The sequence below is a fragment of the Gopherus flavomarginatus genome, chromosome 5 (assembly GCF_025201925.1).
Source record: "Gopherus flavomarginatus isolate rGopFla2 chromosome 5, rGopFla2.mat.asm, whole genome shotgun sequence".
NCBI lineage: Eukaryota > Metazoa > Chordata > Testudines > Testudinidae > Gopherus > Gopherus flavomarginatus.
Window position 1 is genome coordinate 20,429,495 of NC_066621.1, and position 27,017 is coordinate 20,456,511.

The following is a 27,017-nucleotide window of genomic DNA, read 5'->3' on the forward strand; positions in this document are numbered from 1 at the left end:
GCACCCCAGGTGTGCTGGGCGTTTGCCAAACCCAAGAGCAGATACAGTCGCCACCCCAAAGCAGGGGCAGTCCAGAACCACAAAGGTAGACGGAAGAGCTATAACGGACAGGCAAAGCGATCAGATGCATGGCTTATGATCTGGCACCATGGTGTTAATGGGAGTTGGATGGGAAAATGGAGCAGCATGCACGATGGGAAGGAAGGACGGGGAAAGCCAGTGGTGCCTGCACCTGTTTAGGGCAGCGCCCCCTCGCCCCTAGCCAAAGTCCCATCACTGTCAAAGTTTACATCAAGAGTGGATTCTGCTTTGCTAAAAGCTCAGCTTTAGGAATTATTTGGCGGCGGGTCTCTGGCCTGTGCTAGACAGGAGGTCAGATCAGTGGTGCTGGAACATTTTTCATAGTGGGGGTGCTGAAATCCATCCCCCTTACCCTATCGTCCCCCTACCCCCCAAGCTGGGGCCAGGAGCTGGGCTGTGTCTCCAGGAGGGGGGAACCCGGACAAGGGTAAGGGGGCCAAGGCTTGGGCTGGGGCTGAAACTGGGGGTGGGTGCAGGACCAGCAGCGGACCTGCGGGCATGGGGCAGCAGCTGGGACCCCAAGCATGGGGCTGGCAGTGGAGCCCCGGGTGCGGGAGCCCCAGGAGCAGGGCTTGCAGATGGAACCCCGCATGGGGGGGCAGAATTGGAGCCATGCATAAAATTTGGGGGTGCTGCAGCAACCCCTGCACCCCTAGTTCCCACCCCTATGAGTCAGATGAGATCACAATGGTTCCTCCTGGCCTTAGAAACTGTGAATCAACATCTCACATCTGTCCATTCCCCCTGCCCCCGACTGGTCTTTCAGGACCCCCACCGGAGGCACAACCCACCAGTGGTCCAGTAGGGAGAACAGTAGCTTGGGGCTAAGGAGACATGGGCTTGATTTCCAGCTGAGCTACAAATGTCCTGTGTGATGTTGGGCAAGTGACTTAGTCCAGGCTGGGCCTCAGTTCCCCATCTGCAGCTGGGGGAAAGTCTATCCCTGCCTCCCAGGGCTACTGGGAAGGTAAAGCTCCATTGCTGATTGGGAGAGGCTCTGCTGCACTGCTGATGGGGACCATATAACTACCTAGGGGTGTGATTTGCAAAAGGGGACCAGTGAGTTGGAAAATCCCCCCCTTGCTGGGCACAGATCCCTGCTCTTTCCCCCATTCCCGGACTTAGGGAGATGGGGCTGTTCAGTCACAGGCTGGTGGGTGCAAGGGGAGGATGGATGATGCTGCAGCAGGTGCTGGTGAGACCCTCTGTGCCAATGAGTTTGGTGCTTCGCTCTCATTCGGTGCCCTGAGGGTTCTCCAGTCCGACCTTGTGAATGAGGCTAATCAGCTGATGAAGGTAAACACAATGAAATCACCTATCCCTGCCAAGTGGCCAACTCAGGTTGTCAGCAGCTTGCTTTTGCGGCACAGCCACCCCCCCCTGCCCCCCATAAGGGCAGAGAAATTCCTCCTCCAGCCGGAGTGTCAGAGTTAGTTAAGCTTTCCTTCTAGAGTAGCAAAGCAAACAAGCCAGTTTCCATGACAACTCGGGCAAGGCTCACTTCAGACATCAAAACACGACAGAACTGCAACCTAGGGAGCTTGGACATAGAAGGGACGAGTGTGAGAGAGAGAGAGGAATTCCTTAAGTGAGAGCAGGAGGGGAAAGCCCATCCGTGTTTGAGGATACTGCAGATTCTCTCTGATAATAGTTTGTCCTCCTAGATGCTTCCACTCCTAGGGCTTCCCAACACCCTTATAGATCAAGGATATAACCTGTTGTGAGCTGGGTGCAACCTTGTTATGGGTTGAATTAAAACCCCATTGAGACTGATAGGTGTGAACTCAGCCTTTAGACTTTTGGTGTTTGTCCCTCCTGTATTCAGAGGAGCAGGCCTTAGTACATTCCTTGTAAGCAAACAAGATTGCCTCAAAGAAAATAACAGACTCCATCACTTTCTTCTTTCATCTCCAGGGCCCCAACATTTGACTAGCTGCTCAGATCAAAAAGAGGCGATGCTCTTTTGTAGCATCAGGTGTGTCCGAAAGAATGAGGTAAGTTCCAATAAACTTGAACGCAGCTGAGCTGGTGAAACGCAGGAAATTGCTCTGCCGGGCACATGGGAACACTGCACATCAGTTTAGGAAGGAGGAGGCCACATTCAGTGGAAACTGCAAGGAGGAGACTTTAGGCAGGCAGAATATAATGACCCTGGATTAAATCCAGGTTAGGCACCAGGGTTAACCAAGAGCACAGAATCATAGGCATGTAGGGCTGGAAGGGGATTAAAGACACAGCAGCACCCCCCTGCCTGGGCACGCGTGTGCGGCTGCTTGGGAACTCCAGGCAGCAGCCCCAGCTAGGCTCTGTCACACTTCATTCACGATGACTGGGCGCTCGGTACGCGTTGTTACTGGGAACTTAACGCAGCCCAACTCAGAGGCAGTGACTGTAAGACAGCTGCTGGCCTGGGGCCCGGGTGGGAGCTGCTGTGGCGCAGCCTGGCAGGGTCGGCCTGTGCGTGGGGGTGGGGCCACGTTAATCAGTGCTAATTGTCATTTTCTCAGTTAGTCTTTTTCCGGAAGAATTGCCTGGTTTTGGCTCCCACAGGACCCAGCCCTTCTCTGTTGGCACTCAGCGGCGCTGCAGTCCTGGAGGGGCTGGGTATTGCCACAGCTTCCCAAGGACCAGGCCCTGCTCAGGGGAGCAGCCCTCCCCTCTAGGCCCCATGGAGGGTGTCGCACGCCGGGAGCCACTGACTGGGCTTTCCCTGGAAATAGCGTCTGGCCCGGCAGCTCATTTCCTAGACACGCTCCTGCAGAAACTGAGCCCTGGGGAGCCACCCGCTATATTTCACCAACTCACCACAGATCCGCCTGCCCAAGCTCCTCTCGCATTGATGCTGCTGGCAGCTCTGTTGAGACACCTACAGTTCCCTGAAACTTTCCTTTGCTGACCCACCTATGGCACGGCACCTCAATGCTGCACTGGGCCCCTGCATCCCTCTCCCCAGCCACCCAAGCAATCCCTGACCTGGGCTCAGAGGGTGGCCCATGGTTTCTCTGGCCCTGAATCCCCAGAGTCCCCATCCTATCCCTGAGTCTCTCCAGGCCCCACCAGATTCCTCCCGGACTCAACCTTTGCCTCTGTCCTGCCTGGCTGTGGGAGCCATACCTGAGTTATGTAACTGACCTGATGACACCTGTGACCCTTAGTGAATGGCTCAAAGTGGAGGGTATTTTCCCCAGCATATACACCAGTAATTGCAGGCAGTGTGTTCAAAACACTTGGCTCAGAGCCCTGAGATGCTACTTTGTCAAGAAAGAAAACAATGCTAATCATAATTCCACAGCTGTTCCTTTAAACCGCATTTTAAAGGGCTGGAAATGTACCCTCCAGCAGAGCCTGTGTAACATGCACCAGGTATCTGCTCCCCCACCCAACCCTCAAGATGGCTGCAAGAGAGAATCTGGGGACAAGGCCTGCCTGCTGGTTCCCATGCAGCGTCACCAGCTGTCCCTGGTGGGTGCAAGGCCTGCCTGCTTGAGAGACCTTGAGAGCAGCTGGTGCATGGACTCAGTGCTCCTGGGAGACAACTAAGCAGGCGAGTGGGTAAGAGGCTCAGGGTATATACCGGCCTAGGTGCTGTGTGCTGAGAAAATGCACTGTGCATCGTACAGCACCTAGATGCCCCAGGGACGTGCACTTTAGAGATGCGTTGAGTTACCGCTGATGTCAGCTGAGGCCTGAAGAAAAGCTCCAGGTGGCTCAAAAGCTTGTGTCCAATAAAAGCTATCACCTCCTCTACCATTTCTCGCCAACTAACCAGAGTAAGCGGGAGTGAATAAATGCAACATTCACAAGACAGCACATGGGTCTGGGCTAAGGAGGAAATACCAGGGTGCCAGTGATCTGTCCCCCTTCCCAAACCTGGCTCTGTGCCACAGGGGAGAAGAATGTGCCCTACCACCTGGGCTTGCAGCTCCCACTCAGAAACCTGACATCAGTGGAAGCTGGGGACACTCCAGCACCTCTCAGGATCAGGCCCCATGCCATGAGGAGGACACTCACATGGCCTGGCGATTCCGTAGCACTGTAAGTGACAGCAGACATTTGGTGAGGGGCTGAGACTCCGGGTGGCCTTTGCTATCAGTGAGCAGGGCCATTGCTTTTGTCAATTAATCTGCTGTTCCAGCTGGATTCAGCAAGGAGTAGGCAATCCCTCTCCTGCCTCCCCTCACCCACCCGAGGTTAGTAGGCAGCTCTCACGCCTGTCCATCCTCAGGAGAGGGAACGCGAGACAGTCTGTGTTGCCAATGAGTGCCAGAGCGGCTCCACAGAGGCATCAGTCACTGACACCCACTGTCAGCACAGGGGCCAAGTGTGTGCTCAGACGAGAAAACAAGCTGGACATGGCCATCACAGACCAGCTGTGGGTGGCTAGGTGTCTTCAAACTGGAATCACTAGCACTAAGATAACAGCAACAACACTCTGCATCTCTGCAGGCCTGTCTATTTGACAGTCTCTAAGTGGTTTACAGACATTAGCCCCACCCACCAGCCCCTCGCGAGGCAGGTACTTTCTGTATTACAGATGGGGAAGCTGAGGTACATGAAAGCTAAGTGACTTATAACAAGTCACAAAGTGTTAAGAGTCGAGGCTAGAATCCAGAAGTCCTGATGCCCAATCCTTTTCTCCCGCTAACAGGTCACCCTCCTTTCTGGAGTGACACTGCCTGGTCCCGCTTGTTTGGCTCTCCTTGAATGTATTTGTCCAAAGGAACCAAATTGCTCAGCAGATAATATCTGAGGGTGGGGCAAAAGAACCTCATAATTAGCTGATTGTAAGCCACGCCCATAGCAGATGGGGCTTTGTCCCCCCTCTCCTGGTGACTGAGGACCTGCTGGCTGAGTGGAGTGCGGGATGGGTTTAGGATACTTGTTGGGTGAGGCTGGCATCCCGGCACCCACTGGGGCCCACTCGGTGTCCTCGCTCCCCTGGATGGAAACACTGGGCGGCAGGGAAGCCGCTCTGGCGCAGCGCGGGATGACATTTTGAAATCCACCCGTTGGGATTTGACCTTTAATCCAGAGCCATGTTGACATTTCTAGGCTGTCAGAAGAAATCAAGCCTGCTTGACTAAGTGCAGAGCGGGACAGGGATTAATGGCAGCGTGATACTCCCGGAGATGGGGTTGGGAAGGGGTGTCACTCCCCGGATGCCTGCATCCACTGGAACTGGGGCTCCTGCCAGCCAGGGGCTGAGTGCTAACCCACAGATTTACGGCTCATGAGTGCTTACGGCACGTGAGGCCCTTGTGTGGCCTGTGGAGGGCCCAGAGCCTGATCCTGTGCAGTACTGAGCCCCCTCCGTTCACACAGGTGTTGGTGGGAGTCATACTGATTTCATGGGCCTAAATACCTTTGAGGATCTGAGCCTCTCAGGATCAGTCTCTTACATACCCCCTGACACTCAGTCAGGCTGTAATCTCTTCCTGGTCCATCCCCACACAGATTTGTTTTGGGAGGAGAGAGGAGGAATTAATTTGCCTCATAGCCACCCACTAGACTGAGGTCCTGTTCCCAGTCAAGTCTAATGGCAAAACAGCCCTTGACATCAAGGAGAGAAGTAATGGGCTTTTTAACACCACACTGGAGGCAGTGTGGCCTAGTGGAGGGAGCCTGGGACTCAGGAGACCTGGACTTTAATCCTACCTCTCGCCTGCTGCATGTCACTTCCCTGCTCTGTGCCTCGGTTTCCCTATCTGCAAAATGAAGATAATGCTCCTGACCCCCTTTGTAAAGATTATGGATGAAAAGAGCTATGCTCCCCGGAGAGGGCTAATTACTCACCACACCCATGCTGGTGTAACTCCCATTGCTGTTTCTTATTCCATGGTATTCAGCCTGTAACCCTTATGGCTGTAATTCCAGCTGCTGTTGCTACTCGTGCTCCCACAAGGGGGCAGTACAGAGCCTGGAGTGAGGGCAAAGACGCAGTTGCTATTTCAGCCCCCTAGAGGGAGCGCAGGAAGTTGGTGCGCATGCCCATTAGCTGTTTGGAAGGTGGTGTGCAAAGCTCCATTAAGGGCAGCATCCCTGCATGTGCCCCCATCTCCCCTTAGAGGCTGGGAGCTCTGTCAGGGTACAAAACTGGTCAGATGCAGCCTTGACCTGCAGGGAGAAGACAGAGCTGCCAGGGGACACCGTGACTTAGCTGTGTGGTGGATCTCCATGTGGTTTCCTCTAATTGCACGGGTTATTTGGACTTTACTGGTCTGCAGCAGGCAGTGCTATGCTAAGGTATTTGTACAGTCCTTAGTCCCAATAAGAAAAATAAGTTTGTTTTTATATTGCAGTGGGTTAGGGACTGGGAAATTTGCTACTTGCCTGAAAGGCTGGGGTCTTACCAGTGTTAGAAGTAAGTAGGGCAGTTGTGTTTGTGCAACTATATCTAATGCATGGCCCTGTGTGGTGACTGGTAGAGCATCTGTCCAGCCCAGCCCTGCAAGGAGAAGATAGAGCTGCTAGGGGTATCCCAGACAGATCTGTGGGGTGGATATAGGGTTCCCAACAGTGCTTTGTTGCAAGGGATGTCTCTCTATCTTTTCACTGCTGTACAACAAGAACGAGAGCTGCTGAGTGCTGCAAAAAGCAGCAAAAGGAATATTCCTGGTGAAAGTGAGTCCTGCTTAGTATTATTATTAATAATAATGATAATAATAACATCAGGAGGGAGAGATGCTAAGAAAACAGTCCCTTATTTTGAAATACAATGTTGGCAAGCCTAGTTGGGTCTCCATACAGTTTCCTGTAATTTTATGGAAGTCAGTGGGATTGAGACTGGGAAAACCCCATAAAGGTGTAATTGCAGACTGGAGGCCAGATGTCTTCAGGAGGTGTGCGACATCACTGACCCAGAGAGAGTGCGTGAGCCTGACAGCTACATGCACTGTACAATTTCTCACTGGAAGTTGTGTATGTGTCCAGTAATGCTGAAACAACTGAGTATGTATGGAATCTCCTTCCTCAGAGGTTTTTAAGGTCAGGCTTGACAAAGCCCTGGCTGGGATGATTTAGTTGGGGATTGGTCCTGCTTTGAGCAGGGGTGGGACTAGATGACCTCCTGAGGTCCCTACCAACCCTGATATTCTGTGATGCTTTGATTCTGTGTAGGACAACTAAATGCTTTATTTTAATTGTCACCATAATACGCAGGGTGAGCCTATGTGAAAGCGGATCTCCAATTGTCAAAGGTCCCAATCCCTGTATTGATTTGGTAAGGTAGTCTATATATTTGGGGTTTCGGCCCGGTGCTGTATTCTTCATTTAAAAGGCAAATTAGCACATCTCTAGTTAGTGATGTTAGTCTAGCCAGAGGTTGTTGTAATTGCTGTGGTGCAATGGTTTATCTTTTGGAGTGTTATTCATAAAAAGGAATTTGAAATTTGTGCATGTGTGTGTGAATCCTATTATAATTTCCATGTTTAGTATTTAAAAGGTTCCTATTGAAAACCCAGCTGTTGTCTCTCTTGCAAGGATAGGATTTCATGGTCTGTGCAAATACTTTGTCAAAGAGAAGAACGCTGTAGCACAGAATTGGTAAGTCCTCCCCTCTACCCAGGTTATACTGGGACTTAGCCTCCCAGATTCTCAGTGGTGCTTTGCAGGGCCAGGGCTCTGCAGCCACATCCTCAGTGGAGGCTGGGATCATCCTGCTCCATTCTCCCTTCTCCCTGCTCCCTAGATCCCATTTCCTATCACCAGGATGGAGCAAATGCCCCAGCACTGGCTTTGAGATCCAGCCTCATCTGGTCACCCTGGAGGAATTCACAATGGAGTTCATACAATCGCCTCAGAGGCTTTCGTCCCATACCACGAATCCCGGGATGCCGTGCCAGCCACAGCACTAACCCCTGTGCCTTCCCCTTTCAATCCCTGCTTCATTGGAGGAAAACCTCTGGAACAAAATCACTCGTGTTGGAATTACCACAGGGCCTGCCCTTTACTGGGATCAGTCTCATTTGCCTTAGGCAAGTGTTACTGGTTAATTCCAGCCCTGGGATTTTGGCCATCCCTATGGGCCAGGTTGTGCCTCTCTTAATCATGGTGAGCAGCGTCTTGCTCTGTGAGCAGCGCCATTGAGTTCTGCAGGAGAACTGGCAGGGTGAGGCACTGTTCACTCTGAGTAGGGCTGGAATCTGGCCCTGGATGGGGTAGTAAGGAAAGAACCAACATCCTGATTCATTGAGGCTGAGCTTTGCAAAGGGAGTTAGACACCCAATTAATTTTAGAGAGATGTTAGCATGCAGTCCCCTTAGGCAGCTTTGGAATAATCAGCCTTGATTCTTAGACGATCCTCAGAGGAAGATATCCCTGAGAGAGGAAGGATAGAATATTTCCTCCCCTGAGTCTCTCCAGGGCTGTCACCTGGTGCCCTTGGTAGATCGCTCTTTGAAATGGGTGATGTGGGGCTTTGCTGGCCTTCCCATTCTGCAGAGGACTTTGTAAGAGAGGGGTCTCCTCCACTGCTTGGCTGCTAAGGTATTTCCCTCCACTGGTCCAACAGGAAGGGCTCCATGGGCCACAAGTAACCCATTGGTCACTGCCTCATGAGAGGCCACTTACAAACTGGGGCAGGACATCGCAGCCGCACCACGGGGACCTCTGTGACACACAACAGTTTAGTCTCCTGAGGCCTGAAATGCTTTAGTTGAACCCAAGTCACTAGGGTCAGCGCAGGAGTAATGGAGTGAAATCGACTGGCTTGTGATGTACAGGAGGTTGGGTGAGATGATTTGGCGGGTCCCTTCTGCCCTGGAACTCGCTGGAACTGTGACGCACACGCTTGGGAAACAGTAACTACAGAACTGCCTACAGAAAGCTTGACAATCAGTGCTGCGGCCACTGTTGGTGCTGCTGACCAGTATTGCCTGTCTGTATCCACGTGTTGGCCCTTGCCTTGTACTTAAATTGTAAACTCTTTGAGTCAGAGACTGTCTTTTTGTTCCACGTTTATACAGCCCTAGCCCCGTGGGGTCCTGGTCTCTGACTGAGGTTCCTGGGTACTACTGCATTACAAATAATACATTATAATAGTGATTATAATAATTAATCATAATAATTGCTGGGTGCTGTTAAACAGCTGCCATGTCCCACCCAGAGGTGGCTGCATCTGAGTGGTGGGCAAAGCAACCCTTATGCATAAGTTATATATTAGAATGACAGCTACCCTTAGCAGTGTTCATGCTCCTCTCCATATCAGGAATTCAGTCTTTCTCCAGACTGGTGTGGTCCAATGGATAAGGCACTGGATTGGGACTCAAGAGAGTCAGGTTCTCATTCCAGCTGTGTTACTAAGCAAGTGTGGGTCCTTTAGCAAATCATTCTGCCTCTTCTTCTGCTCTCACCTTGTCTTTTTAGACTGGAAACTCTTCAGAGCAGCGACTGGCTGTTCCCATTGGTGTGCGCAGTTCATTAGCGTCTCTAGATTCTAATGAAATACCAACAGTGGCAGGAGCCCCCAACAGCTGCTGTCGTGAATGGGGCTGAATAGACACGACTTCTCATTTCAACCCAGCGCCTTAAACTTCCCAGAATGTGGGCCATGTGGTTGAACTGGCCCAGCCTTTGATTTACTTCTGCAGCAGCTTCCCCAGACAGCTGCCAGGGTTGCCTTTCAGGCATCCTCGGTCTTTTCTAATCAGCCTCACTTGGTTGGCACATCCGAGCCTTTGCTTGGGAATACAGTTCAATTAAGGCTTTCACGCTTTTGAAATGGAAATTCCTCCACGAGCTGATGGGCCTTCCTGCCAGCGGGCTCTGCTGTACCTGATGGCAGCCTCCTGGGAGGTGAGGGGAATAAAGGAACCCCTGTTGGTTTCTTGGGAAGGGGTTGGCCTGTCTCTTTGCAGCTTGAATTTCTGCTCTCCCTTGCCACAGACCTCCACTCGTCAACTCCTGAACAATGACACAAGGTCTCCCAGCACATCTGGGAGGTGTCAGAGCAGGGATCTGATCTCTGCTTTCTAAGGGAGCTCATGGCACAGCAGCCTCCTTATGCCTGATCTCTTTTCAACCACATTTGTGGCATTTGCTTTGATGGTCTCTCTCAGCAACTTAACCCCTGGTTTACTTCCTTCTGGTGCTACAGGTTTGGCTTGAAATTCCCCACATAACCTTTCCCCCCAGGGTACAGCCCTTTGAAAGCTCAGAAACCATCCAGGATTGTTTTTGTGTCCAAACATCCTGCCACTGAAAAGGGCAGCAAAAAGACTCAGCACCTCCCAGAGAACAGCGGCACAGTTGTTGATCTGTATTCTCTCCTCCTGTGGCTGCATCGAGGAGGCTAAACGGAGCCTTTTTTACTGCAGCCAGACACCAGGCTGAGAGTTAAAAGGTTTGCTCTCCCCCACCCCCTCCTCGAGCTGCCTGGAGGAGGCTGAAGCATTGGTTTGCTTTTCGGTAAAGAAAAGGAGTTAGGGGGAGTGGGGAACGAACACTTGGGCTGCTCATTCCGAGGAGTTATTTTTGGCTAGTTGATCTTCACACGTAGGCACATCAGGTTAGCTTCAGCTGCACTGTCGCTGCCCCCCTGAGCTGATAGCGCTCAGACTACAGCTCCCTGGGCCTGCATGGCACCCCAGTGACTTCAGAGCTCATGGCTGGATCAGGCCCCAGATTCTCCTGTATCATCTTCTGCCTACCTGCAGCCCCAGTTCGGATCTGACGTGAAGCCCACTGGGAGTCTCTGTGTTGACTCAGGGTGTTCTGCTTCAGTGTTCTGGCCACTGCACTTCCCATGTGGTCTCTAGGGATATGGCTACACTTGCAACTTCAAAGCGCTGCCACAGGAGCGCTCCAGCGGCAGCGCCTTGAAGTGTGAGTGTGGTCACGGCGCCAGCGCTGGGAGAGAGCTCTCCCAGTGCTGCAGGTACTGCACCTCCCCGTGGGGATTAGCTTGCAGCGCTGGGAGCCGCGCTTCCGGCGCTGGGGCACTGTTTACACTGCCGCTTTACAGCGCTGTAACTTGCTGCGCTAAGGGGGGTGTTTTTTCACACCCCTGAGTGAGAAGGTTGCAGCGCTGTAAAGCACCAGTGTAGCCAAGGCCTATGTAATTGCACCTAGCTCTTACACAAGGCTTTTCATCCAGAGATCTCAAAGAAGCGCTTTACGAAGCGGGTCAGGATCATGATCCTGGGGGAACCGAGGAACCAGACTAGGGAAACCGAGGCTCCAGGAAGTGAAGTAACTTGTCCAAGGTTGCCCAGTGGCAGAGCTGGTGCTGGCACTAGCACCCAGGTGTCGCCTGAGCTCTGTCTTGTAGGCTACTCTGTCTAGTCTTCAAACTCCAGTGCCTTGTTCAAAGTCATTTTAGAATAGCCACAGTCCGTTTAGAGACTTATAGAAATGTGGGGCTGGAAGGGACCTCGAGAGGTCATCTACCCCATCCCCCCATACTGAGCCAGGTTTATGTAGGCCTAGACTAGTGTTTCTCAACAACCGGTCCATGAACCAGCACCGGTCCCTGAGATCTCCCTGACACAGTTTAGGAAGGCAGCAAGCTTGTCCCTGGTATCAAAAAGGGTGAGAAACACTGACCTAGACCATCCCTGACAGGTGTTTTTCTAACCTCATCTTTAAAACCACTAACCACGGGGATTCCACATCCTCCTCGGTAACCTGTCCCCGTGCTTAGCAATCTTTAGAGTTAGAAAGTTTTTCCTAATACCCTGCTTCAATCTCCCTTCTTGCAATGTAAGCTGCTTCCTTCTTGTCCTGCCCTTGGTGGAGGTGGGGAACAATCGATTGCAGTTCTAGCCCTCACCTCCTCTCATTGACACAGAAGGAATCTTATCCACGAGTTGACTCAGCACTTTTGATGCTGTTCGCTTCCTTGCTGCATTTCACTCCATTTGGGCCAGGCAGACGGTTAATGGCTTTGCATCCAGGTCACCCTGTGCAGCCCCGGGCCTGGCCTGATTTCATGCCGGGCATTTAGCATCTCAGGGAAGGGAGCTGTTCACTTTAGCACAGTTGATCTCCCCATCAAGGGTGCCCAGTGCACAGAAGGAACAGAGCCAGTATTCTATCCACCGATCTAGGACTTGAACTTTCCCCCTCCCCCGCCCCCATCCTTAAACCAATAAGCACAAAAGGGGAAACTTCTCAAGTGTGTTTGACAACCTTAAGATCCTTGTCAATTCAGGGCATTTGTCTCCATTCCGGGTGGCTGCACCCGTGTGAACCCCTAGTGCAGAGAGGCAAAGTTTTTTGCACCGATGCTAACCTTTGCTTGAAACTTGCCATCGCAAGGTGTCTCCTGGGTGGTCCCTCGGCCTCTCCTGTTCTTTGCCTGGGGCACACAAAGTTGTCTCCCGAGGACTGAAATGCTTTAGTTGAACTCAAGTTGTTTGGGCTCAGTGCGGAGAGATTTAGGTGCAGTGTAATGGCCAGTGCTATGCAGGAGGTCAGCTCTGTGCAGCTATGAAACGGGGATCAAGTCCCCCTGGTGCACACAGCAGCTTTGTCTATCTGTGTGACAGGCTGGCATTGATGCAGGTGCCACCAGTGGCTGGAATCAGGGCAAATTCCCATTACAGCTGAGGCCTTGATACTATCCTCAGCATGTCCTTTTTGAACATCACCAGTAAGAAAAGCTCCATGGCACCAACTCTACCTTCAGTGCCTCCCATCAAGACCTGCTCTCTAGTGCTACCCACGCACCTCTGCGGCCTCTGATGGATTTCTGCTACTATAACCACCTGGGTGTAAGCAACTGATTCCGGTGCAGATGCACAAGCGGGAATAAACTCCAGCTTGCTCTTGCCTGAGCTCTGCAGGGCTAAGGGGAGTAAAAGGCAGGAAAGATCTTATTTATCACTGACCAGCAGGTAGGAGGGAACCCCACTGGGAACAGATCTGTTGGGTAGCATGGGGCCATTTCTACATCGTCACTTTTCAAAACAGAACTGCCCTGAGAGCAACAGAGCCAAATGCTTTAAGCAATTCGTCTGCTCTGCATCACCTTGCAGCTAGCGGGAGTAGGTCAAGAATGACATGCCATAGGCAGCCGGAGTACAGCAGAGAAGGTTGGTGCCGCTAATGGGGGCGTTCAGAGAGGATGCAGCGAGGTGGGACTAGACCCAGCTGTAGGATGGAAAGCAGCGAGGGGGAAATGTGGCCCAGGAGAAGAGCAGAGGGGTATAGACATAGCAGAGGAAGTTGGGCCCCTGCAGCCAGGACATGGCCAGATGCGGCAGAAGGGAATGCAGCTTAGCCACAACCGATGCGCGGCCAGATGTGACCAAACAGGCCAGAAAGTGGCGAAGGTGCAGGCTGGGGACTGCGGAAAAATTCCCATTTCTGAGCGCCGTCTGCTCTCCCGATTTCTGCGGTGATATTAATTAGATAATGTGAGAGCGAAGCAGGCCATTAGCAATCAATTACAACAAAGCACTGGCAATAAATGCAAATAATTAGGCTCCCAAAAAGTAATTACGTTTGTTCCACTCCAGTGAACATTTTATTTTAATAGTAATTAACTCTGGCTGGGGCAGGGAGGGGAGGCTTTTATGACCTGCTGCGACCAGCCCAGTCTGCATGAAAAATGGAGGGCATCTGCTTCCAGCTGTGAACTCTCCCTGCCCTCCTCAAAACTTTTATATGCTGGAGGCCACTCCAAACTGATCTTTTTTGGGTCATGTTTTCCAGATAGGTATCACCTAGGACATGGAACCTAAGGATTTACCACGGATCAATGCTCTTTTTCCTGGTCAATCATCCCTGAAGTTTCCTAAAGCCTCATGGAATAATTTACTCAGAGACATGGACAGCAGCTTTCATTGCCACTGAACTTGACCAAATGAGGCATCTCAAGCAGCAGAGGGTGCTGCTCATGAGAATGCCATCAGCTGATTTGATTTATCCCTTTTACTAGAGGAACTTCTATGACCCTGTCGCATGAGTCCACAGAGCAGCTGTCAGTGCCCCTGGACCTGTTCTCCAAGAGGAAATGTTTATGCACTACATTAATTTTTCAGGCTTGCCTGAGGAGTCACTTGGCCTTTCGCTACCTCGCGCATTATTCAAACCATGATCAGCCCTATGACTGAGTGACAGCAACCTCTCTGTCTCTGTTTCACAGAAACTCCACATCAAACGGTGTCCATCCAAGCCAAGGGAGGCCTTTGGATATATTTGAAAACACAATAATGTAAGAGTTACGAAACATACAAAGCTTCAGAGCAGCAACAGCTCTTCTCCTTCCTACAAAACATCATGTGATCAATACAGCTTAACTTCCCCACCAACAGACTTGAGTGAATTTGATGTTGATGAAACGTGGTGGATTGACAGCCCTGGGCTAGATCTGCACTAGAGATCTGAGCCATTGGTAATCTGACTGGTGCCATTGCATTTAGAGTAAATTGGCTGAAATTGGGAACAAGGGGCCAGTCGCCGTGGTGGGTGCAGCTAGTAAAGGTGTATTGCGAAGTCTCATTACAATTGGGAATGATTATGATAAACTTCAGAGGATGCACACAAATACCTCTGATTTAAGACCTTTTTCAATTATACATTAATAATAAGTCTCCCTTAACTCATGTGTTCAGTTTCTGTTACTTGAAAATGTGGTGTTAAAGTGTAAATATTATAGCCAGTTACTTCATTTTATCATTCATTTATTGTGTGTTGTGTGATGTTATGATTAACTGACATACCATGTAATATATAATCATTGTATGTTGAATAGACTGAAGTGGTAGGCTTATAGAAGTATAAGATTGATGAATAATTAGAAGGGTTTAGTGTGTATTAGGTATCTAAGTAAATAGGGCTGAAACACAAGGCCTACAGGCTGAGGCCTGTAAGATTTTAGCTTAGCTATACTAGGCCTTACAATTAAGAAATGCTTGACATAAGTAAGTGACGAAAGAATAACCCGATGCCATAAGATTACAGGACAAAATGTACCAATGGGTGATACTGCGAAAAATTAGCCGTATGTTTCATTTTAGATAACAAAGTGCCCGAGAGGCACATTTTTTCTAACACATGCCTTACTACAGGTTTTGCGTCAGTGCTAACGAGAATAAAAGGAACTGTACACAACCTATGAAAAATGTGGTACCCCAGTATTCTTGGGAGACACAATACAAATGAGGAAAAAGAGGGTTGACACTTTCACACACAGGCATAGTGAGAATCACATTAAAAAAGAGGGTTCCCAGACTGGGAAAATTGAGTTCCTTGCGGGAAGATTCCAGCAGGAACCATCCCTCTACTGATAATCAATTAATGAGAGATCCATCAGATTGTAAGACTATCTAGGAGGATTTGAGTATGACTGTAGCTATACATTGTGCATGGATATATGTAGGATTTATCTATGCTTGGATAGTCACAACTTTGCTTGTAACGTTAATAAAAATTGACAAAGGAAATGAGACATTGTTCTTGTGACTGTCTGTGTTGCTTTCCATGCTCCTAGAGGCTCTAGATCTGAAACAAGTGGCAGAGGTAATTTTCTCTCTGTTGAGATTGAGACCGTAGCCAGTGGTGTAAAACAACATTATTAAATCCACTTTTAATAAAAGGCTACCATATCCCTGCATTCTGAGAATCAGGCAGCATGGATACAGTGCCTCAGAAGAGAAGATAGCATGCCATATAGAGGTGTGACCAGAGCACTTCTGGATCTCGCATCTACAGAATGCAGGTAGGAAGGACTCTTGCTTGCTTGACCCTTTCAGTATTTCTGTCATTCAAAACAAGCACAAGGCGTTACCACGTAGAGCAGGGGTCGGCAACCTCTGGCACACGGCTTGCCAGGGTCAGCACCCTGGCGGGCCGGGCCAATTTGTTTACCTGCCGTGACGGCAGGTTTGGCTGATCGCAGCTCCCACTGGCCACGGTTCGCCATCCCAAGACAATTGGGGTAGCAGGAAGCCACGGCCAGCACATCCCTCGCCCGCGCCGCTTCCTGCCACCCCCATTGGCCTGCGACGGCGAACCGTGGCCAGTGGGAGTCGAGATTGGCCGAACCTGCCGACACAGCAGGTAAACAAACTGGCCTGGCCCGCCAGGGTGCTGACCCTGGCGAGCCACGTGCCAGAGGTTGCCGACCCCTGATGTAGAGTTTACTAAGGGCCACATTCTTAGCTGGTATAAACTGCCATAGCTTCATTCTTCACCTCAATCGAGCTACACCATTTTACACCAACTAAGAATCTGGCCCTGGACACATACATTGTCCTGATTCTCCACCCATGCTGTTCCGTGTTAGGACTGGAAGAAAGAACGTAAACTGTCCATGCTCATTCATTTCTAGGAACATTTTAGTCTAGTCGATGAAACACTAGACACCCTTTTTGTGCTAACTGTTATGACTTTTCATGATTAAAATTATCACCCCTTCCTGCTAGATACTGAAAGCATAAATTTGTTTCACTTGTGCCTCTGAGAAGATTTAGAATATTGCTCTGCTGTGTCTGCAGGATAATTATTATGATTAAAACACATATATAGCACTGTAAATAGCTAGCATCAAGTAGGTTCCTCTTCAGTCTTCAGCATTCTGATACTGAACTGATTATCCTTTAAATTACATGTGGTATATAACCGAATTCTGTATCCACTCCCAGATCTTGACTGTGTCAATATTCCTGTCTAGATTTCCTTACAGTTCTTTATTTCTGTGCTTTGGAAAATAAGACTATAGCGCTGTGCATTACTAGCTGAGGGAGAGTACAGCACCTCTATTAAGGCCTTGTCCACAATGATTGTTTATCCCAATTTTAGCTATGTGTTTTGCTGCACAAGTGCAAACCCTTAGCGTAGACAGGGGTAAACTGCTATAAATCACTATTTCCATCCATGCATCTAAGCCTGATTCAAGCAGAGGTAGATTGCACCAGTGCAAATTGCAGTTTATAGCCTGTCTACCTAGGAGTTTGCATCAGTGCAGCTATGTTGGGGGCTGGCTAGTAGTGGCTTAAACCTCCCATGTAACACGGTCTTCGATTCAGTTAGAAGCCTGGCACATAAATTGCCATATGCTGTTGAGACTGGAGAGGAACTAAGCATTTCATGTAGCAGCTTGATTGTGGACCTGTTAATTTAGGCTAACGCTAAACTATGTGCTCTTCCTTCTGTTGAACTAGCTGGATTATTTACATGCAGGATGTTCCGAAGGTGCAATAATTTGAGAGACACATAGTCTGGATTATTGTTCTTTTTATTCAAGGTTTGCCAAGTAGATACTGGCCAATTTCTTTGCCAAGACAAGTAAACCAACACCCACTGGCTTCAAACTAGCCCTTTATCACAGTGGTTTTCAACCTGTGGTCCACAGACCTCTGGGGGTCTGCAGACTATGTCTAAGATTTCCAAAGGGGTCTGCACCCCCAAAACATTTTTAGGCGTCTGCAAATGAAAAAGTTGAAAACCGCTGCTCAACCTCTTCCTTCACAGTGGTAACCACTTCAGAGCAGACCTATTGGAACGCTTTGTGTCTCAGCCTAACGACTCTGCTTTTGGACATAAAAAGCAGAGCTCCTATGTTCTACTCCAGCTTGCTTCTCATCAGCCATCTACGATGGATAAGAACAGCAGGAGAATAAAGAAACCTTGGACAACCACCTGGCATGTTCAGAACATAGACTGCAACACCCACCGTGCTGCATGGGACTGGTCACCCCACAGCTGACGTCCGCATGATGGATTTTGCTCCCACCAGTTATCAAGGCTCTAAGTATAATCATGCGATGCGCCAGACCAGGGCTACGTTTTCTGTGTAAAATCTGGTCTGCCCCTACCGAGCACGCTGGAGGCAGGTCAGGACTAGGAGCATGAACGAGGCTCTGCACCCTGCGCTGCACCCCACCTTGCCCTCTGGGATCGCGCTGCTCCCAGCCACAGGGGGATCTCAGGGCACATGTCACTGTCAGGCTCGGGCCCCTTCGGCGCATGCGTATGTGCCTCCTGCTGCCCCAGCTCAAGCCCGAAGCACATGGCTTCGCTGGACCGTGCTGCGCTTGCGCCACCTGACCCGCTGCCGAGAACCAAACGGGCGCCATGGTTGCGAAAGCGCCCTCCGCTCTCGCTGTTTGTCCTCCTCTCTGTCTCCGTAGTTTTGAATAATTAGCGAGCTTATTGGCATACTCCTAGTCACGTGACCTCTTAATCGTCTATGGGAGGGTGCGTGGCACCGTGTGAGCCCCAGTCCCAAGATGGCGGCCACCCGCTAGCGGCGGTTTCTGAAGCTCTGCGAGGAGTGGCCGGTGGCGGAGACCAAGCGGGGCCGGGACCTGGGCGCCTTCCTGCGGCAGCGGGTGGCCCAGGCCTTCCGGGAGGGGGAGAGCACCCAGGTGAGCGCCGCGGGGCGGGAGCGGCCGCGCCCCCAGCTGGGCCGGATCCGCGGATCTCGGGAATGCGGGGCTGGGGGGAGACAGCCACGGCCCGCGCCTCACACCCCCCCCAGTCCCTCACAGACCCCCCGTGTCCCCCCCAGCCACCCACACCCCGTGCACATCCCTGCCGCCCCCAGAACCACCCCCGGCTTCTCCCCCCTCACATCTCTGCTCACAACCACTGCCTCGCGGCTTCCCTGCCCCCCCGGCCCCTCACTGCCCCCCGATCCCCCCGTCACCCCCTTACACCTGTACCCTGTACACACCGCTTCAGCCACCTCTACCTGCAGTCACTGCCCCTGATCCCCCCGTCACCCCCTTACACCTGTACCCCGTACACACCCCTCCAGCCACCTCTACCTGCAGTCACTGCCCCCCCGATCCCCCCGTCGCCCCCTTACACCTGTACCCCGTACACACCCCTCCAGCCACCTCTACCTGCAGTCACTGCCCCCGATCCCCCCGTCGCCCCCTTACACCTGTACCCCGTACACACCCCTTCAGCCACCTCTGCCTGCAGTCACTGCCCCCGATCCACCCCGTCACCCCCTTACACCTGTACCCCGTACACACCCCTCCAGCCACCTCTACCTGCAGTCACTGCCCCCGATCCCCCCGTCACCCCCTTACACCTGTAACCTGTACACACCCCTTCAGCCACCTCTACCTGCAGTCACTGCCCCCCGGTCCCCCCGTCACCCCGTTACACCTGTACCCCGTACACACCCCTTCAGCCACCTCTGCCTGCAGTCACTGCCCCCCGATCCCCCCCGTCACCCCCTTACACCTGTACCCCGTACACACCCCTTCAGCCACCTCTGCCTGCAGTCACTGCCCCCGATCCCCCCGTCACCCCCTTACACCTGTAACCTGTACACACCCCTTCAGCCACCTCTACCTGCAGTCACTGCCCCCGATCCCCCCGTCACCCCCTTACACCTGTACCCTGTACACACCCCTTCAGCCACCTCTACCTGCAGTCACTGCCCCCTGATCCTCGCCGTCACCCCCTTACACCTGTACCCTGTACACACCCCTTCAGCCACCTCTGCCTGCAGTCACTGCCCCCCGATCCCCCCCGTCACCCCCTTACACCTGTACCCTGTACACACCCCTTCAGCCACCTCTGCCTGCAGTCACTGCCCCCCGATCCCCCCGTCACCCCCTTACACCTGTACCTCGTACACACCCCTCCAGCCACCTCTGCCTGCAGTCACTGCCCCCTGATCCCCCCGTCACCCCCTTATACCTGTACCCCGTACACACCCCTTCAGCCACCTCTGCCTGCAGTCACTGCCCCCGATCCCCCCGTCACCCCCTTACACCTGTACCCCGTACACACCCCTTCAGCCACCTCTACCTGCAGTCACTGCCCTCGATCCCCCCGTCACCCCCTTACACCTGTACCCCGTACACACCCCTTCAGCCACCTCTACCTGCAGTCACTGCCCCCCGATCCCCCCGTCACCGCCTTACACCTGTACCCTGTACACACCCCTTCAGCCACCTCTACCTGCAGTCACTGCCCCCCGATCCCCCCGTCACCCCCTTACACCTGTACCCCGTACACACCCCTCCAGCCACCTCTACCTGCAGTCACTGCCCCCCGATCCCCCCGTCGCCCCCTTACACCTGTACCCCGTACACACCCCTCCAGCCACCTCTACCTGCAGTCACTGCCCCCGATCCCCCCGTCGCCCCCTTACACCTGTACCCCGTACACACCCCTTCAGCCACCTCTGCCTGCAGTCACTGCCCCCGATCCACCCCGTCACCCCCTTACACCTGTACCCCGTACACACCCCTCCAGCCACCTCTACCTGCAGTCACTGCCCCCGATCCCCCCGTCACCCCCTTACACCTGTAACCTGTACACACCCCTTCAGCCACCTCTACCTGCAGTCACTGCCCCCCGGTCCCCCCGTCACCCCGTTACACCTGTACCCCGTACACACCCCTTCAGCCACCTCTGCCTGCAGTCACTGCCCCCCGATCCCCCCCGTCACCCCCTTACACCTGTACCCCGTACACACCCCTTCAGCCACCTCTACCTGCAGTCACTGCCCCCGATCCCCCCCATCACCCCCTTACACCTGTACCCCGTACACACCCCTTCAGCCACCTCTGCCTGCAGTCACTGCCCCCGATCCCCCCGTCACCCCCTTACACCTGTAACCTGTACACACCCCTTCAGCCACCTCTACCTGCAGTCACTGCCCCCGATCCCCCCGTCACCCCCTTACACCTGTACCCTGTACACACCCCTTCAGCCACCTCTACCTGCAGTCACTGCCCCCTGATCCTCGCCGTCACCCCCTTACACCTGTACCCTGTACACACCCCTTCAGCCACCTCTGCCTGCAGTCACTGCCCCCCGATCCCCCCCGTCACCCCCTTACACCTGTACCCTGTACACACCCCTTCAGCCACCTCTGCCTGCAGTCACTGCCCCCCGATCCCCCCATCACCCCCTTACACCTGTACCTCGTACACACCCCTCCAGCCACCTCTGCCTGCAGTCACTGCCCCCTGATCCCCCCGTCACCCCCTTATACCTGTACCCTGTACACACCCCTTCAGCCACCTCTGCCTGCAGTCACTGCCCCCGATCCCCCCGTCACCCCCTTACACCTGTACCCCGTACACACCCCTTCAGCCACCTCTACCTGCAGTCACTGCCCTCGATCCCCCCGTCACCCCCTTACACCTGTACCCCGTACACACCCCTTCAGCCACCTCTACCTGCAGTCACTGCCCCCCGATCCCTCCCGTCACCGCCTTACACCTGTACCCCGTACACACCCCTTCAGCCACCTCTACCTGCAGTCACTGCCCCCCGATCCCCCCCGTCACCCCCTTACACCTGTACCCCGTACACACCCCTTCAGCCACCTCTACCTGCAGTCACTGCCCCCCGATCCCCCCCGTCACCGCCTTACACCTGTACCCTGTACACACCCCTTCAGCCACCTCTACCTGCAGTCACTGCCCCCCGATCCCCCCCGTCACCGCCTTACACCTGTACCCTGTACACACCCCTTCAGTCACCTCTACCTGAAGTCAGTGCCCCCGATCCCCCCGTCACCCTTACACCTGTACCCCGTACACACCCCTTCAGTCACCTCTGCCTGCAGTCACTGCCCCCGATCCCTCCCTTCACCCCCTTACACCTGTACCCCGTACACACCTCTTCAGCCACCTCTGCCTGCAGTCACTGCCCCCCGATCCCCCCGTCACCCTCTTACACCTGTACCCCGTACACACCCCTTCAGCCACCTCTACCTGCAGTCACTGGCCCCCGATCCCCCCGTCACCCCCTTATACCTGTACCCCGTACACACCCCTTCAGCCACCTCTACCTGCAGTCACTGCCCCCCGATCCCCCGTCACCCCCTTACACCTGTACCCCGTACAGACCCCTTCAGCCACCTCTACCTGCAGTCACTGCCCCCGATCCCCCCGTCACCCCCTTATACCTGTACCCCGTACACACTCCTTCAGCCACCTCTACCTGCAGTCACTGCCCCCGATCCCCCATCGCCTCCGATCCCCCGTCACCCCCTTACACCTGTACCCCGTACACACCCCTTCAGCCACCTCTACCTGCAGTCACTGCCCCCCGATCCTCCCCGTCACCCCCTTACACCTGTACCCCATACACACCCCTTCAGTCACTTCTACCTGCAGTCACTGCCCTCCCTGGCCCCTCACAGCCCCCCTAGTGCCCCTGCCCCTCATCTCCCCAGCTACTCCCTGACACCTACACCCCTGCACACCGCCTGCAGCCGCACAGCTCCCCCCTCATCTCCCCCTCACATCTCTGCTCACAACCACTGCTTCACAGCCACCCCCCGCAGTCACCACCTTTACCTATATCCATCCCCCACACACCCCTTCAGCCACCTCTTCTCTTACATCTCTATCTACAGCCACTGTTCCTGTGTCTATTGTCTGTTTTATTCATGATTAAGATTTGCTGTTTTATTTTTTCCTTTCAGTGTTGTCTGCTATCCATTTAACAGCTACGCTTGTGGGTTGCTTTTTGTCTCTTGTTGAAATGTTTCCACTTGAATTTTTAATTGGGCTAAAGCCAGAGGTATCACTGAGGAGACTTCCTTAGTTCAGTGGTTATGGTACTGAGCTGTGGTGGTGTGGAGGCCTTGGTTCAATTCCCACCTCTTCTGCCATGAAGGGATTTGCTACCTAGGCTGTTTTGTTTTTTAATTAAGTGGGTGCAGGAGGAGAAAAAATAAAAATGAATCACTCTTGTCCCAGACCCCTGCCCAGGCTGTGGGAGATCCAGTCCCCCCTCTGCCAGGGGACTTGAAGTTGGATCTCCCACATCCCAGGGACTGCCCCCCTACCACCCTCTGCCCCCCTCCCAACCCCATGCCCCGCCCCTCCACCCAGCCTGCCCCCTGCTAGGTGGGTGGTTCTTAATTCAAGCCCCCTTCCTTCCTCAGGAAGACAATGGCTCCTGTGAATGAGAGGAGATTTAAACAAGGACCCCCCACCTCAGTCACCTGGGAGAGAGGAGACCCCTCTTCCAACCCCTTCTAAGGGGCAGAGGGAGGACTCAAACCGGGATCGCCTGCATTCTGGGCAAGAGTCCTGACCATGGGACTATAGAGTGATTCTAGCTTTTTAGGTGGCCCAATGAGTAGTTAATTAAAGTGGAACAGCCTCAATAGGTAAGATTGAAGGAAGCTCCCTGTTCAGATCCTATCTCCTCATCAGGCAGAGGGGGGAACTGAACTAGGGTTGCTAGCATCCCAGTAGCAGACCCAAACCACCATGCTAGAGAGGGCTGTTTATGTTTGAGCCCAATTAATAGTGAATTAAAGTGGAACAGCTTCAATAGGAAAGACTGAGGAAGTGCCTTGTTCAGATCCCATCTCTTCAACAGCCAGAGGGTAGATTTGAACTAAGGTTGCTAACCTCCCAGGAGCAGACCCTAACCACTATGCCAGATCAAGCTGCTTGTATTTAAGTCTTGCGTGAGCCCAATTAATAGTGAATTAATGTGGAATGGCTTCAAGAGGAAAGACTGAGCAAATTATCTGCTCTGATCCCTTCTCCTCATCACATAGAGAGGGAAGTTGAACCAGGAGTTCCTATGGTACAGGCTGAGTGTGTACCTGTACTTCCCCAGATTTGTGTGGTGTGGGGTTGTAGCAGGTCCTGAGTACACTCATTCTTAGTTCACTCCCTGGCTCAGTGTTGTTTGTACCGCCATCTAAAACTCTGCTGGAGTTCTGTGGGTCAGAGGAAAAGGGAGATTCTAGTCACCACCTGACCCCTAGATCGCTATCTGACATAGCAGGTCTCAAGCCAAGCTGGTGCTGCATTTGCATTTTAGAGCACTTTAAAATTAAGCACAAGTCCTTTGCCAGGAGGAGAAGGGAGTTGTAGCTCAAGAAATTCCTTCTCTATGACCACAAATTTGCACCAAAGCCTTATACTGGCATAGTTTAACTTTTAAACAGAAATGCTACTGCAGCCTTTGTATGTCTCTTGCACTGGCTGGCATTCCCTATCTTGCTCACAGCAGCTCCACTTTGTAGAACCAAAGTGAAAGTCTACTAATGCTGGGCTTAATGGCTTTTGGATCTGTGTTGGTCAGGTGAGGGGAAGGCTAGTGAGGCTTGTTCTGCATGAACACTGCTCATTTTTGCTCCAAGTATTGTGCAAAAGAAGAGTGATTTCATGCCATCCCAGGAACAAGCATGAAACATCAGCGGTGGGGGGGGGGGGGGGTTAGTAACCTAAGGGCATGCTGTCATTTATAAGCCTACTCCCATTACCTACAGCAGTGAGCAGTTTTGAGGGCAAAGAGGCAAAGCACTCAGACCTGGTCATCTATCAAAGTTGATCCAACAGTCTTGGGAGGTAGCTACGTCTCTGCCTGTTGATAGCTTTCTAAATTAGGACCATTACTTTGAATTCATGGCATGGACAGACGTGAGCTAACCAAAGAGTTAAAGAACCAAGCAGTAGCTGACAAGTAGTCCTTGCGCAGTTGTCACTAGCAAGATTTGAAGGTAGGTACCTGCAAGCCAAGCCAGGTGCAGCTTTTTCAGAGTCAGCAGCCTATGACTCACTAGTATCTTTATTGTACTGTGGGGAGAAGCAAGCATATCTGGATAACATGCACTAAAACAGGAACAATGGCCTCCTTCAGGTAGCACCTGAAAGGTGCAAATTATCAGTCATACATAGGGAATCATGCAACAGTTCAATTTCTTCAAGTGTCCCCTGTTAACAAGGGATGGGCAATAGATAGCATGGAATATCTGGCTCCTACAGTGATGGTGCTGCCACCTGCTTCAGCAGCCATCCTCCCATTTCTGCAGTATAACTGTGTGAGTAGCTGTGCAACAAGGAGATATAAATGCTGCAGGGAAGATTTGGAGGGCTTTGAGGCATGCAGCTGTGATGAGTGTAGCAAGTGGGTATTGAACACATCAGAGAGATTCTGAGGGGTGTGTTAGAAACATTTCAACTATGCAAATTACTGTGACTTTTTCTGAGTGAATATAGCTCAAAGGAGAGTTTCATTAGACATGCAGTAGCTCATAGTGCCATGTAGGGTTACATAAGAGTATGTGGTTATACTTTGTTATTCACACAAGACATTCTACAGCCCTTCTACTATGAGTCATTACTGTTCTATAAGTAGTTTACATTTACTGTTCTTGAATTCAGTGATAGTAAGATAATTACAATTGTATTATGTGGGTTTTAGACTTTTCTCCAGCTGAGCACATAACATCAAAACTTAGAGGTCTTAGCTGCATAATGTCATAAAAATAGTAGACAGATAAAACTTCTCAGACCAGTCCATTCTATAAATGACAAGATGTCGTGTGACTGCACACTTTAGCTTTAACTGCAGCCCAAAAAGTATAGGAAGATGCATAAAATATACCAGCTGGGGCTAAACAGTTTCCAGACGTTCCAAAGCAGTCCTGTTTTGAGTACATTGCTGCATTATCAATTGTATTTAGAAGCTTTCTGCCAATTTTGATCAAAATTAAACAATGCTTTTACAAGTTATGGCCCTTTTTGTGATTGTATGATTTTTTTTCAGGCAGGCACAGGAAGAGGATTGCATGCTCCTTGACAAGTCAGCAGGCTGGTGGGCTATGGGGAAGAGGTGAGAAGATGGAATTTTTGCTCTTTAAGGTTCTGCTTTGAACCCAACCCAGGTCAGTATTGGCCAGAAATTGTCACCATCTGAGGCGGCAGCATGGTCTAGTACAGTGCTTCTCAAAGTGGTGGTCTATGGACCACTGCTGGTCTGTGAGCTATTGGCTGCCGGTCCATGGCTAGTTTCCTCATAAGGGCATCGAATAGGATAATAATATGGCACCGGTCCCCCACATCAGATAGCTTGAGAAGCTGTGGTCTAGTAGACAAGGCCATGGCCAGGGAGTTGAGACTTGGGGCAGTCACTCTCCACTCTGCCTGTGTTGTCTATTTAGATGGTGAGTTCTTCTTGTACTATGTGCACGTACAGTGCCTAGCACAATGGAGCCTCTAGGGGCCACAATAATAGCCACTTAGACCTTGGCTACACTCACACTTTACAGCGCTGCAACTGGGGTGTGAAAAAACACCCCCCTGAGCGCTGCAAGATATAGCGCTGTAAAGCGTCAGTGTAATCAGGGCAGCAGCGCTGGGAGCGCGGCTCCCAGCGCTGCACGCTACACCCGTAAGGGATGTGGTTTACATGCAGCGCTGGGAGAGCTCTCTCCCAGCGCTGCCGCTCTGACTACACTCACACTTCAAAGCGCTGCCGCGGCAGCACTCCCGCAGCGCTGCCGGGGCAGCGCTTTGAAATTCCAAATGTAGCCATACCCTTAGTAGCCTAATGAATTGGTCCAGGTGCCAATGGGTACTTTAGCTTCCATGGTGTTTACCGCAGCATGTTTCCATAGCAGTAAGATTCATATGGAATATTTAATTTAAAAGAGACGCAGGTTTTATGGAGTCTAGATTCACAGATGGTAAGGCCAGAAGAGACCATTATGATCATGTAGCCCGACCTCTTGCATAACACAGGCCAGAGAACCTCAACTACAGCCAATCATTTGTGACTGAACTATAGACTATCTTTGGAAAGGCCTGGAGTTTTTAAAATCAAGACTAGAAGTGATAGAGGCTGTGGGGCTGGAGGTTAATTCAGAGAAGAGAGGAAGCAATAGTCCATCTATTTGAAGACCCTTAGTAAATAATAATCATTATCTCTAGCCCTTATGTATAGGTTGTTGTCCAAAGACCTCAAAGCACTTTACAAAGGAGGTCAGTATCATTATCCCCATTTGACAGATGAGGCACAGGGAGGTGAAGTGACTTGCCCAAGGTCACCCAACAGTCCAGTGACTTCACCTACACCCCTTCTCTCCCCCACCAACAAATAAAATAGCTTCTGGCACACATTTTAGTTGGGTTTTTTGTTTTTTAATTAGTCATGTTAAACTAATGACCATTGGGTCGCTCTCTCAGAGAAAACAACAAAAGGCACACAAAAAAAGTAAAATCAGAATGCCTGAGACAACAACTCCAGATTAGGAAAGCAAC

The 27,017-nt window shown here is 51.8% G+C and overlaps 2 long non-coding RNA genes across 40 annotated transcripts; one reads left to right on the plus strand and one right to left on the minus strand.

The window, feature by feature from the left end:
* The first annotated feature begins 6,051 nt into the window (after window positions 1-6,051).
* LOC127052662 (uncharacterized) lies at window positions 6,052-15,472 on the plus strand. Its single transcript, XR_007774840.1, has 2 exons — window positions 6,052-6,324; window positions 13,735-15,472. It is a non-coding gene; the product is annotated as an uncharacterized LOC127052662 (long non-coding RNA).
* A 3,265-nt stretch (window positions 15,473-18,737) lies between these two features.
* LOC127052658 (uncharacterized) lies at window positions 18,738-22,205 on the minus strand. Of its 39 annotated transcripts, none has more exons than XR_007774817.1 (11): window positions 22,003-22,205; window positions 21,759-21,834; window positions 21,634-21,681; window positions 21,220-21,326; window positions 20,942-20,989; window positions 20,709-20,864; window positions 20,373-20,479; window positions 19,913-19,989; window positions 19,333-19,606; window positions 19,096-19,256; window positions 18,873-18,942 (listed from the first exon to the last, which is right to left on the minus strand). It is a non-coding gene; the product is annotated as an uncharacterized LOC127052658 (long non-coding RNA). The 39 variants fall into 39 exon arrangements; XR_007774824.1 differs by adding an exon at window positions 20,528-20,603 and having other exon boundaries at window positions 20,373-20,450; window positions 20,758-20,864; window positions 21,557-21,834; XR_007774805.1 differs by adding an exon at window positions 20,528-20,556 and having other exon boundaries at window positions 20,373-20,450; window positions 21,557-21,834.
* Window positions 22,206-27,017: the final 4,812 nt, after the last annotated feature.